General features: G+C 42.4%; 1 protein-coding gene across 2 annotated transcripts in view; it reads right to left on the bottom strand.

Annotated features, from left to right (window-relative positions):
* The window catches only part of IL1RAPL2 (interleukin 1 receptor accessory protein like 2), a 945,856-nt gene that overhangs the window by 114,993 nt on the left and 817,361 nt on the right, over positions 1 to 13,502 (bottom strand). The window lies entirely within an intron of this gene.

Here is a 13,502-nt window from a genome sequence, read left to right as displayed (position 1 = left end):
TCTAGATCTAGATATACCCTAGATAATTGAATTGGTTTCCTTTCTCTGGGCCTCGGTTTCCACCTCTTTGAAACTAGTGGGTTGCATTAGAATGGCCTCTAAAGTCACTTGCAGAGTGAGATCCATAATCCCACGATCCTCTGAGCGCACCTCAACTTGGCTTCCAACTTCATGCTCCAAAGATGAAGTGCTAAATCTGGATGGGGCTTTTCACGGAAGGAGGTGCCTGCCAGAGTGGATGGTAGATCTGGGAATGGGGTGAAAATGAATTGGTCCCTATGGAAGCTTCTTTTTACTAAATGACTGGCTCCTGGCTCTTCCAATCTGGCTGTCACCAGCTGTGCCCGACAGACTGTGACAGAGGCCCGCTGGTGGCATTTCTAGAAGCTCGCAGAGCTCCCCCAGGATCGTCTCTTGCTTTGTTTCATTAGCTCGACAAGCTTCTGCTCGCCTCCAATGACAGCAGATATTAACAAAGCCCCAATGCACTTCCTGCGTCTTCCCCACCGCTTGGCTTGGCTTCACACCCGATTTGGCAATTGCGTCTTTGCTCTGGCACAGCTCACGGGAGCGCTCCGCGTGAAGCGCCGGTTGCCATCTGTCAGAGGGAGATGGAACAAACGCCATCACTGGGATGGCATCGGTCAGAATTAGCCCCGTCACTAACAGGCTGACAGGTAAGTCTGCAAGTGGAGGATCACAACCCTGCTAAGATCTGTCTTACTTTGAAGAAAGGGCATTGGAGCGGGTGCGGGGCTGTCTGCTCATTGGGAATCCTGGGAATTATTGGGTGACTCAATCAACCAACCAGCATCCATTGGCTTAGTATCTACTGTCTGTTGTGAGGATCACAAAAGAAGTAACCCTTCTTTCTTTCCTTATAAAAGGAAGACATGATGGTCGCTTCCAGGAGAGGGATGCTATGCTTGACACGTCCTTGAAATTCTCATTCCCTGTGTTCCATGAAAAGAAATTATTTGGTTCCACTCTTACTTTTCTGCCCAAACTTACTTTCTTTCTCTCTCTTTCTCTTTCTTTCTTTCTTTCTTTCTTTCTTTCTTTCTTTCTTTCTTTCTTTCTTTCTTTCTTTCTTTCTTTCTTTCTTTCTTTCTTTCTTTCTTTCTTTCTTTCTTTCTTTCTTTCTTTCTTTCTCTCTCTCTCTCTCTCTCTCTCTCTCTCTCTTCTTTCTTTCTTTCTCTCTTTCTTTCTCTCTGTCACCTTTAGGAGTTCTTTATCCTCTGGTCTCTCCTCAAGCCTCAACCATCTATTGATACTCTAAAGGGTTCAAAATTTGGCCTCCACAAAATCCCAGACTTTCAGGGTTTGGCCATCTGATACAGCTCCCTCATTTCCCAGAGGACAAATCTGAAGCTCAGGGAGGTCAAGTCTCTGTTGAGACTGTTTTCTCATCTGTAAAAGTGAGGAGATGAGAATGGACTTTGAGGCTCTTCCAACTCTAGATCAAGGTTCTCTTATATGTCCCATTGGGCAAGTCATAGCCATGAACTTCATTTTCCTCATCTATAAAATGAGGGAATTCAAATAAATGGCTTCTAAGGTCACTTTCAGCTACACATCTAGGAACTTATGAAATCTTGATTAAATGGGTATGGCCAATCCCTTTGTAGGGATAATATGAGGACTGGTTGAAAAAGCTGGGAATGTTGACCCTGGAAAAGAAAATACTCAGAAAGGAGCAGGATAGCCATCGTCATGTATTTGAAGGGATGTCATGGGGGTAGGAGGTACTAGCCACGTTTTGCTTTGATCCCATAAAACAGAACTGGGGAAAATGTTGGAGAGATGCAGATTTAGAATTAAAGAAAGGAAAAACAACAATGGGAGTTGTCCAGAAGTGGAATGGTCAGAAAAGTTCCTCATTGGAGGTCTTCTACCAAAGACTGGAAGACCACTTGCTGGCTATGGCGTTAGGGGGTTCCACTTTTAGACATGGGTTAGAGTAGGATCATAGGGCTAGACAGGGCCTTAGATAGTATTTACTCCACCCTTCTCTTTGGATGAAGAAGTAAATTGAGGCCCAAGAGTGGAAAGTTCTTTGTCCAAGGCCACAGTAAGACCTTAGCGCCAGGAGGGGAAGGGATCTTGGAGGCCAAAGCCCCTGATTTTATGGATGAGGAATTAAGGCAAAGAGAAAGGAAGGGACTTACTCAAGCTCACATAAAGAGTAAATGAAAGAGTTGGCATTTAAACTTCAGTTCTCTGAATTCAAATTCAATGCTCTTTCCTCTGCTTTCCCTGACTTTGGGGGCTTCTTTTAGCTTTGAGATTTGGCTATTTGGTGGTAATGCACAGCAAACGGACTCTCAGGTGCCTCCCCCAAATGGTGATCCCAAGATAATTTTGATATTCTCCTAAGGAAAACCTAATCGATCTTATTTGCAGTCTACAGAAGAAAGAACTCACGTCCATAACGACTTTCCAAAGACAAATGTAAATGATTTCTGTTTTCAAGCATCTGCCCACCTCGGCTCAACTGGCATGGATAAATAAGAGGTTATAAAACTTTTTTTTTACAAAAAAAGTTTGATAACTGTATTTATAAAACTTCCTTGTCTAAGTCGTAAAGTTATACAGAGTAAGTGGGGTCAGGCCTAGCATATTCCAGCCTGAACGTTCCAGTTCAAAGCTATCTTCTTTCCCCCTCCTTTGATGGCCTCCCATGTAGCCACTCTTTCCCTTTCCTTTTCCCTGGGCATCCTTCCCTAGAGGTACTTGGAGGTCTTGGTTTGACAATTTCCTCTCAACTTCTGTCCTGCTGCCATTAGACGGAACTGCTCTCAGTTCTCTTTGCCTCTGGCTCTCCCCAGGCCTTAGCCCTTTGCTTACAACATTCAGCCAGTATTTTTCCCCTCTTGTTGTCAGAGGTGCTGCTCTGACCAGAAGCATCCGAAGCTGACCCGAGGTGATTGCTTTGGACCCTGCCTTTCAGACCCTGCTCTGCTGGCAACTCAAAGGTGAGCTGGGGGGCTCAACCAGTGGGAGAAAAAGATTAACCTCGGGCCCCAGTCACCAAGACAAAGAAAAATAAGACTGCCTTTTCGGTTCCTGCCTCCTCCTTTCTGCAGCATCTTTCCCCTTTAAGGTTGCTCTTGATGTTCATTTCAAATGAATTTCACTCAAATACAAATGATAGGGAGCAGGCTGAGAGAATGGGCTCCTCTTGCAGCCATCACTTTCCATTGTTCATCTTGAGGACGGCTCTGGGTTCCAAGAGCAATTAGGGTTGTCTCAGAGTGTACATTTACATGAATGAGGGGGACGGGCCACTAGGAGCAAACAGGGCAATGAAATCATCCCAACGAATTGGTTCTTCTCTGGCTATTTCCTCTCGGAGACACTTACAGTCTTTTCCTACTTTAATCAGCAAGCTTTTGTCGATCTCTCTACTTGTCCTCTCCAAGGCTTTTGACATTACAGTGTGCCCCCCTACTTTCTCCCACTGGCCTCCTTTGACTCATGCGATCTTGAGCCAATCACTTTAACCCATGCGATCTTGGGCCCAAATCATTTTAACCTTTGATCTTTAGTTGCCTTTTTTTTTCTACCAAAGAATTTGGTGATTCTGTGAGTACCCTTGGACAATGTGCTTCCTCTCCCTGGGCCTCAGTTTCCTCCTCCATAAAATGATGGCCTCTTAGGGCCTCCCCAGCCTTGTATCTAAGATCCTATGATGATAAGATCCTTCTTTTTTGCCAACACTAACCCTAGAGACTTTATCTTTATCTCTACTTCATCTTTTTGATGATAGATTATTCTCATTACCTTCTTTTTCATAATTCCTTCTTTGACCGTGTATTTACCGGCTCCTTCCTTGCTGCTACAGACATGCCCACGTCTTTGTAATCCTTCATTAGACATTATTATTTCCTCAAGATAGAATCCTATATCTCTTGCTCCTATCATAATCGTACTCGCTGAAAAAACCGCTTTTACTCCACTTTCTCACCTTTCACTCGCTTCTCAAACTCCTGAGGCTCAGCTTCCAACACTACCACCCAACTGAACCTTGTATGCAGAGACCAATGATGTCTTCGCTAATAAATCCAATGGTTTTTTCCCAGGCTGCCTCCTACTGGGTTTCTATGCTGCTTTTGATGCTGTCGACCTCCTTTCCATAGCTTTAAAAAAGCGAGGCTATTCAGCGTACACGGTGACAGCAATACTGTGCGATGCTCACCTATGATTACTTTGCTCTTCTCAGCAATACAGTGATCCAAAACACCTCCAAGGAGGTGAGGGAAAATGCTATTCACAGCTGGAGAAAGAACTTTGGAGTTTGAAAGCAGAGAGAAGATGACTATTTTTACTTTTTTTTTGTTTTCCCCTCACCCTTAATAGTTTTCCCCTTTTGTTCTGTTTCTTCTTTCACAACATGACTAATAAGGAAACATGCTTAAAATGATCACTACGTAACCTATATCAGATTGCTTGCTGTCTCGGGGAGGGGAGGAGGAGAGAGAGTGAGGGGAAAAAATCGGGGAATCAGAATCTTATAAAAATCAATGTTGATGTATTGTATCTAGGTTATATTGTAACACATGTAAAATGTATGGGATTGCCTGTCATGGGGGGAGGCAGTAGAGGGAGGGGGGGATAATTTGGAAAAATGAATACAAGGGATAATATTATAAAAAATATATAATAAAAAAATCAATGTTGAAAACGATTTTTACGTGTGATTGCAAAAAAATAAAATTCTATTTACAAAGCTAAGTTATGAAAATCCTGTAACAAAAGCCTCATTCTACAATGTCCTTAAGATCCAGGATATGGGGTTGTTTAAAATGATCGCTACATAACCTAGATCAGATTGCTTGCTGTCTCAGGGAGAGGAGGAGGAAAGAGTGAGGGGAAAAATTTTGGAACTTAAAATCTTATAAAAATGAATGTTGAAAACTATCTTTACATGTGATGAGAATAAAATTCTGTTACAAATCTCAAGTATGAAAACGATGTGTCCTGAAGCCTTATTCTACAACGTTCTTAAGATCCAGGATATGGCTTGTCTTTGACCCACCGGTGACTGTGGACGTGGGAGGGAAGTTAGTTATTTAAGTGTCAGAAGACTACTGTCCAGGGAATTTTGGGAAAAGGGTCACCGTGTCGTATTTAAGAACAACTCTGCTTTCTTCTTGGCCTTAAGGGTGGACTTTCCATTGAGAACACATCCCCCTGCGTTTTGCCATTCTTGTTTTAGCATCTGGGATTATCAGTGCTATACTGAGAATAATACTGATATTTTTCAGCCCACTGTCTTATCATGCTAATGACTTGAGTGATGCCTTCAGGGAAAAAATATGCAAACCCTGAGGTAATTTTTCAGTCCCCTAAAATAAGCTCACATCAAGATGTATGTGATTTACATAGCTACCACTGCTAAAATTAAAAAAAAAAAAATGGCACCCAGCTTCTCATCAATAAGATTGCTATGGACTGGACGATTTTGATTTGAGTGCCCCGAGAGAAAGCCTGTCACACAGGTTTGCCTCCGTCAAGACATCTGAGAAGCAGGATTCATTAAGCCAAGGATGTGCCCAGTGATGTAGGAGAGACACCAGCTGGTCCTTCAGCCAGGAAGGGAGCTGGCAGGGTACAGGAGAAAGACAATTCATTAATGCAACCGGAGAAACATTTGTAGTGTGTCATTTTGACATCTCCAGGAAGAGGCAGACTAAAGCACATCAGTATGTCTAGAGGACAGCTGCAGGGCTGGAAGATGGTGAGAGCAGGGGGACCAGCAAGGGGGTGGGCAGCTCTCAATGGAGGAGACAGACAGAAGGCTGGACTCCCTTCCTGATCCTGCAATTCTTCTGCCCATAATAGGGCATAATCTACTGCTCGGGGAGGAACACCCAGCCTGATTTTTCAGAGGAATAGAATAGGAGAGTTAGAAGGGGTTTCAGTGGCCAGTCCAACCTTTACGCAAAAGAAATGACCTTTCTTTAGTATTTTATGTCTCGGACCACACGTGAGCATTCTACAAAGCTCTGAACTGTTTATTTGTAATTTCTCAGGATTTTCAATCTCGAGCTGGAAGAGATCTCAGGGACCATCTAGGCTAACCCTCACATTTTATAGAGGAAGCATCTGAGACCCAGAGAGGTGGACTGACATAGCCAAGATCACATGGGTTAGAAACGGCAAGACTGGGGTTCAAACTCAAAGTCGTATGGCTTAGTTCAATCCAGACAAGGGCCAGATCAGAAGATATTAATCTTAGTTGTGTCTGTCCAACCTCTTTGGGACTGACTATTGAAGCTTAATGGACTCCTTCTTAGAATCAGACTGGTTTGTAAATGTATAAAATAAAATAGGATAACAAAGGAAATAAATTACATTGGAATACAATCATTAAAAGCTTTTACAATTATAATTTAAATGAAAATATTTGAATATTATTTATTTTTTTAAAATTTCATGGATCCCCTGAAATCCCCAGTCTGTGCATTTCATGTTAAGAATCCCTGCTCTGGTTGAAACTTGGCTGATCGTCTCTATATTTGTACTTTGGGAGCAAAGACGGAACAGGTTTATTGATGAAATGAATGAAACTTCATTCCCTCTAGCCAACGTGAACTCCTTGAGAGCAGAGCTTGCCTCCTGCCTTTCTTGCCGTCTCTAGTGCTTACCACAGTACCTGGCAAACAGTGAGCACTCAATAAACTTGCTTGCTTGACTGATTTCTGGGGAAGTCCAATAGCTATCAACATTTAACAGTCTGTTGATCTTCACTGATATACTAGAATCATGGTATAATAGAGCAGGTTAGAGCTGGACAGGAACTTCAAATTCATCATGTTGACCCTGGAAGGGAGCCCTGAAGTTTTCTGGTTCAACTCCCCTCATTTTACAGTTGAGAAGTTAGAAAAATGACTTCTGTGAGATCCCATGGCAAGTGGTAGAGTTCAGACTAGAACTCAGGATGCCCACAGCAGTTTGATCTGGCCTACACCATTTTACCTCTTCGTTTTCCCCCCCGAATTCCCAGTTATCTGAGCTTCCCTGAAGCTCTTTCAAATATCTCCCCAAAATGCTGATAAAAAACCAAGCCCAGATGGGAGAAGCCAGCTCTCTCATGAAGACAAAATAAAGATAGGAGACCGATTCTAGTTCCAGAAATCTAAGGGCCCAATATGCATCTTCAAAGTATCATGTAAGGACCCTCTTTCATATATTGACCTCCCATAAAGTTATCTATCTTGGCTGTTCTTCTTAAGATTTTTGCTTTCTCCCTCCTTGTGACAGCCTAGTTGTTTGATCTTATTTGAATGATGGTAATGTACCCTGAGGCACATTTTGTAAAATCTAATAAACAAGTGAGGAAAAGAATGAAAAGGAAGAAAAAATAAAGCTATTAGGCCGACTCTCTGAATCTTTCCTTTTTAGGGCTTTCTATTGCTTTGAAAAAAATCATTCTACAGCCCCCTGGCCAAATGCCACAGGCAGGAGATCTTTAGCAAAAAATCTCTAGGGGAAAATAGGATGGAATCTTGAAAGTTTCCAAACTGATAGTCCGACAAATACTGCATAACTTCCTGGGGCCAAGAAAACCTTAGTGGGATTATTGGATAAGTGAGGTTCTGCCCCAGCTGGCTGGGCGAAGACCACATGGCATCATATAACTGATAATGTCACACTCGAGTGTCGTGGAATGGAAGACGTTGACGTTGTATGCATTCTTGAATGGAAAGAGGAGACAGATGACCCACTTATCGGAGCTGTGTACTTTCTCTATAGCTGGATTTGAACTCAGGTGCTCGTGACTATAGACCTCAAGCTCTAGCCACTGTGCTGCCAAATTATGTCTAAGATAATTAGGTAATGGGGGTGAAGGTGTTAGCAGCTGGGGGAATCAGAAAGGGGGCTCCAGCAAAAGAGGTAAGCCTTGTAGGAAACCAGGGATTCTAAGAGGCAGAGGTGAAGGAGAACATCCCAGGCATGGAGGAGGCCCACATAAGACTCTGGAAACTGGAGGCAATGAAGCCTGTGTGCTTTGTGTGTGAAGGGGAAGACTGTAATAAGATTAGAAAAGGTTGATTGGGGCCAGCTTGTGAAAGGATAAAAAGACAGAACCCATGTCTTGATGTTAGAGGCAAAAGGGAGTCATTGAAGTTCCGTGAGTAGAAGAGAGACCCAGTCAGAACCTATACTTCAAGTCATTCTATGAGTGATAGATTGGAGATGGGAGCGACTTGAGGCAGGGAAACCCATTGCTACCAGTTCAGTCCTTAGCCTCTTATACATTCCCCTTTTAACTTGCTATGGTGGAAAGCAGCTTTGGGGTCAAAGGATCTGCATTCATGTCCCCCCTTTGACTGAGGATTAGGACCTGGGTGACGTCGGGCAGGTTATTTCCTTGTCACCTCCAATTTTTAGAGTCTTTTGCTTCCTTTAAGACTCAGATCAAGTAGCACTTAACTGTTGAAGGCTTCAACTGGACCTCACTACAGCTAGGGCTTCACAATTATCTTACATTTATTTAGTATATACGAAAAGACTCTTTCAATCCTTAAAACATCATATCAATGCTATTGTTTATTTTATTAGTCAATAGCATTGAGGGACCTATTATGTGTAAGGCATTGTGGGAAATTCTAGAAATACAAAGAAAGACCAAAAACCCAGTTCCTACTTTCAGTGAGCTTGAAATCTAATGGGGAAGATGACAGGAGAACAATTTTGTACACCCAGGCTATGTCTACAGGATAACGTGGAGAAAATCAAGAGAGGGAAGGCGTAAAAATTAAGGAGAATGGCAGCAGACTTCCTCTAGAAGGCAGGGATTTACATGAGACTTGAAGGAAGCCACAAAATTAAAGTAACTATGGAGAGAATTCAAGGCAGTGGCGACAGGGAAAATGTCTGGAATGTGGAGATGGAGTGTCTAGATAAGGAGCAGCAAGGAGTCACTGGATCAGAGTATGGGGGAGGGCGGGAGACACAAGAAAGCTAGAAAGTGATCAATTTAGGAAGGGCTTTGAATCTCAATTAGAAGTTTTTGTATTTGATCCTAGAGATGATAATTTCTTGAACAAGAGGGTGACATGGTCAGATCTATAGGAATAGCAATTCGAAAACCAAATGGAAGATGTAGTAGAGTGGGAAGACTTGACGCAGGAAGACCCTCTAGCAGCCCATTTTTTAGTCTAGATGGGAGGTGATGAGGACCTACACTGCAATCGTGGGAGTGTCAGAAGAGAGAGGGATGTATGGGAAATGTGTAAAGGTAGAAATGGCAGGCCTTGGCAAAAGATTGGAAATGAGGTTTGAGGGAGAATGAAGATTTAAGGAGGATAGGTAGTAGTTTTGCAAGCCTGGGGGAAGGCTGCCCTCTACAGTAATAAGGAAGGTGGGAAGGAAAGAGTGTTTAAGGGAAAAAATAATGAATTCGAATTTGGACAGTTTTGAATTTAAGATGTCCACTAGAGAGCTACTTTAAGACGTCTGAGAAGTTGGACCTAGATCAGCAAGATCTGGGAATCATCAGCAGAGAGATGATAATTGAAATGATGGGAGCTGATGAGATCACCACATGAAATGAGTTAGAGAAATTAGAGAAGAAGGATCAGAACAGAGCCCATTGGGACAGCCCCAATGGAATGGAATGATCTAAATGAATATCCAGGAAAGAGATTAAGAAGAGGGCAGAGAGGTTGGAGGAAAACCAGGAGAGAGCAGCCTCGTGAAAATCAAGAGGGAAGATATCTCAAGGAGAAAAGGGAGATCAGCAGGGCAAAGATGGGAGAGAAGTCAAAAAGTGTGAGGATTGAGCAAGGGCCATTGGGCCTGGCAACTAAAGATTATCAGTAGCATTAGAGAGAGCAGTTTCAGTTGAATAATGAGGTCAGAAACTAGAAAGAGCTGAGAACAAAGTAAAAGGCAAGGAAACGAGGCTAGATAGACTTCGTAAGGAGGTTAGACACAAAAAAGAAGGATATCTACTTGGAATGGATAGTTCAGGTGACAGTGTTTTGAGGAAGGGGTAGACATGAGTTGTGTTTGAAGGCAGTAGGGAAGCAATGAGTCGATGGAAATTGAAGATTAGTGAAAGAGTAGGCAATGTGCTAAAGAAGATGAGATGAAATGGGATCACTCGTGTAGGCCTTGACAAGGAGAAGGGCCATATCTTCACGTGAAAGAGGAGTAGAAGAATGATGGCAAAGGGCATCTGGGAATTGTGACATGAGGAGGAAGAGAGAAAAAGGAGCTCTCAACAAATGACCCCATTTTTTTTTAGGGAAATATGAGGCAAAATTCTCAATTGAGAGGGTGAAAGGAAGGGAACCTTGGAGGGTTTGAGGAGGAATGAAAAGGTTTGGAAAAGCTGCTGTGGTAAGTAGCGTAGTAAATTGATTAGGGAGGTGTGAAAGGATTGCCTTGCCACAGTGAGGGTCTAGTCAGGATTGGGTAACATGAATTTGTAGTGGACCCAGTAGCATGGTTTCATGATTTTCTCTAGCCTCATTCAGCAGCACTTGAGTGGGAGTGAAGGCAACAGATGGTGGGAGTAATCTAAGACTGGGGCTTGGCAGGGCGAGATTGGTGATCGGATAAGAAGCAAGAGACTCAAGAGAAGGAGGCGGTGTAGAATTCTCTTGTTTTACCAAGAAAAAGAAGGGGGGAGAGTGTAACCAGTAGCTGGGGTGATGATCAGGGGGGAAAAAACTAAGGGGTAGAGGGGGAGGACAAAGAACAGGATTTGGGGTTGTAAGGTCACGAGAGACATAGAATGACAAAAGATGATGATCAAATTTCAAAGTTCACGAACCTGGCAATGTTGTGTTTGTGGGTGATGATAATACCGATGGTTTGACCATTCTTGTGTGTGTGATATAGAAATGGGTAAGTCAAGGAATTGGGAGGTTACAGGGAGGGAGTAGCAGTATGTATAGTGAAGTTCCTTAGTATAAGGCAGGACTTGAGGAGTAGAGAAAAACTGTGAGCCAGATACTGAATGCATTAAGGGAAGGAAAATGTCCCCGGGGTACGTGGGTCTGTAAATAAGTCACTGCAATCTTAATTGGGTGGTAAATATGAATTAAGTGAACTGCAAGGGAGGAGAGAGTGATGGAGAGAGAGAACAAGTCAGGAATTATTGGGGACTGAGCAGAGGCCACTGGCAGCAGGGAGAAAGGAGTAGTACAAACTTCTCTCAGATTCTTGACCAGTGAGTGAGGATGGGATACACGTGAATTATCGTATTATCACATATAGAGTCAGCTAGGCAAAGTGGATGGAGAGTTGGCTTTAGTGTAACACACAAGAACTCAATTCATATTCTTCCTCTGTATAACCCTGAGCAAGTTACTTACTTCGGGAGCCAATTTCTAAGTTACAGATGGGTACCCATCCCATTTCATAGCAGGAATTCCTTATGCAAGTTCCCTACAACTAGATCCTCACCTATATATTGACACATCTCCCTTTATGGATTGTAAGTCCTTTGAGGACAAGGATTAAGCAATTTTATTTTAATTTTTGCATTCAAATAGCAGGCACTTGATATACATACATATATATATGTGTATATATATATATATATATATATATATATATATATATATATATATATTTTTTTTTTTTTTTTTTGAGGCTGGGGTTAAGTGACTTGCCCAGGGTCACATAGCCAGGAAGTGTTAAGTGTCTGAGACAGATTTGAACTCTGGTCCTCCTGAATTCAAGACTGGTGCTCTATCCACTGCGCCCCCTAGCTGCCCCGACTTGATATATGTTTGTTAAATGAACGATGGATAGACTGCACCACCATCCTGTGGTTCCCTGTACCCTTTTCTATTGTTTTTGTATTTGTAACCCTAGGGCTTGGTACACTGCCTGGTTCCTAGAATGCACTTGATCATTAACAAATGTGCTTTCATCTTAGGGGCCATTTCCTTACACTATTTGAAAACAACATAATCTTAACCTTAAACCTTATTCATCTTAAATCCTTTATATACTTTAATACTTTGTATATATACTTCTATACTTTATATATACTTTGTATACGTTAATACTTTATATTACTTCCCTTTATACCCTGTATGTTGAAGCCATCCTGAAATGCTAGGTGGTTCTCCAAACTAAAAAGGCCATTTTCTTCTCCCAGGCATTTCTACATTAACCCTCCTGTCTGGTTTGCCCTCATTCCTTATTACTTCCTCTCAGAACTCTCATCTTCTTTTTAGGTCTCTTGAGTCCCTTGTTACAATAGAAAGAGTGCAGAACATGGAGTTAGATGACCTGAGTTCAAATTCCAGTCGTACCGTTTAACTACTTCTGTTCTTGTTCAGTCGTTTTTCAATCATTCTTGGACTCTTTAAAGGCCCATTTGGGGGTTTCCTGGCAAAAATACTGGACTGGTCTGCCATTTCCTTCCCCAGCACATTTTACAGGTGAGGAAACTGAGGCAAACAAGGTGAAGTGACTTGCCCAGAGTCACCCAGCCAGGAAGTATCTGAGGGCCAGATTTAAACTCGGGAAGATAAGCCTTCCTGACTCCATGCCCAGAACTCTGTCTACTGCAGCACCATTTAGCTGACTCTAGTTTATCTGTGTAACAAACTCACTTTATCTCGCTGAACCTCAGTTTCCTCCTGTATCAAGTGAAGGGATTTGATTAGATGGCCTCTGAGATCCCCTTTTTTCTAGATCTAGGATCCTAGGAATACTTTTCAAATTATCTTAGATTTAAGATATTTCAGAATCTGTGTATCTGTCATCTCCTTGATTAGAACGTTAAGGACAGAGATGATTTGATTTCTGTCTTTGGTAGCCCTAGGGCCTACATAGTGCCTGGCACCTAGCAAGTGCTTAATATCTCCTTATCGTTTGATTAAGCGTGCCCAGTGAGCAGCCCAGTATTTTTAGCTCACTGATCATCAAGAGATTTTTTCTTATGGCCAACAGAAATGCTTCCTGCTTAATTTGAGCCTTTTTTTCCCCTTCTGGCTTAATTCCCTGCCCATGTGAAGCAGTTTTTAACAATCTATTCTTACATACTCCATTGTACCGGGTGTGGAACCGCATGATGATCCACAAGTACCTACTAGGTGCCAGGTTCTGAGCTACACACTGGGGATACAAAGAGAAAACGGTCTAGTCCTTTCCCACCAGGAGCTTACATCCAAACTTCTCAGTTCACTGCTTCACAATAATGCAATCATACACTTTGATATGTGATGAAGTGAACCATGGGGTGTCATGATGCCCTCCAAATCTTATGCCAATTCCTCCAAGCCTCCAAGATGCTAATGAGCAGGCTTGAGGGTGGATGGACACAGTATGTGGATGATGACCCAGAAAAGGTGACTGAGAAGAACAACGTCACATTGAATAAGATCTTTGAGAAGAGTCTACAAGAAAGCAGACAAGAATTATACAAGATGAGAAGGTGTGAATGGGTTTTGACTTGTACCCATGCAAAGAATATCTACTTCAATGAAATTAGATCCACTGAAATGCTGATTATTTATTATACGCAC

This window comes from Sminthopsis crassicaudata, chromosome X, assembly GCF_048593235.1.
Source record: "Sminthopsis crassicaudata isolate SCR6 chromosome X, ASM4859323v1, whole genome shotgun sequence".
NCBI classification, from domain to species: domain Eukaryota; kingdom Metazoa; phylum Chordata; class Mammalia; order Dasyuromorphia; family Dasyuridae; genus Sminthopsis; species Sminthopsis crassicaudata.
Note: the sequence above shows the minus strand (reverse complement) of the source record. Positions and strands in the feature narration are given on the sequence as shown.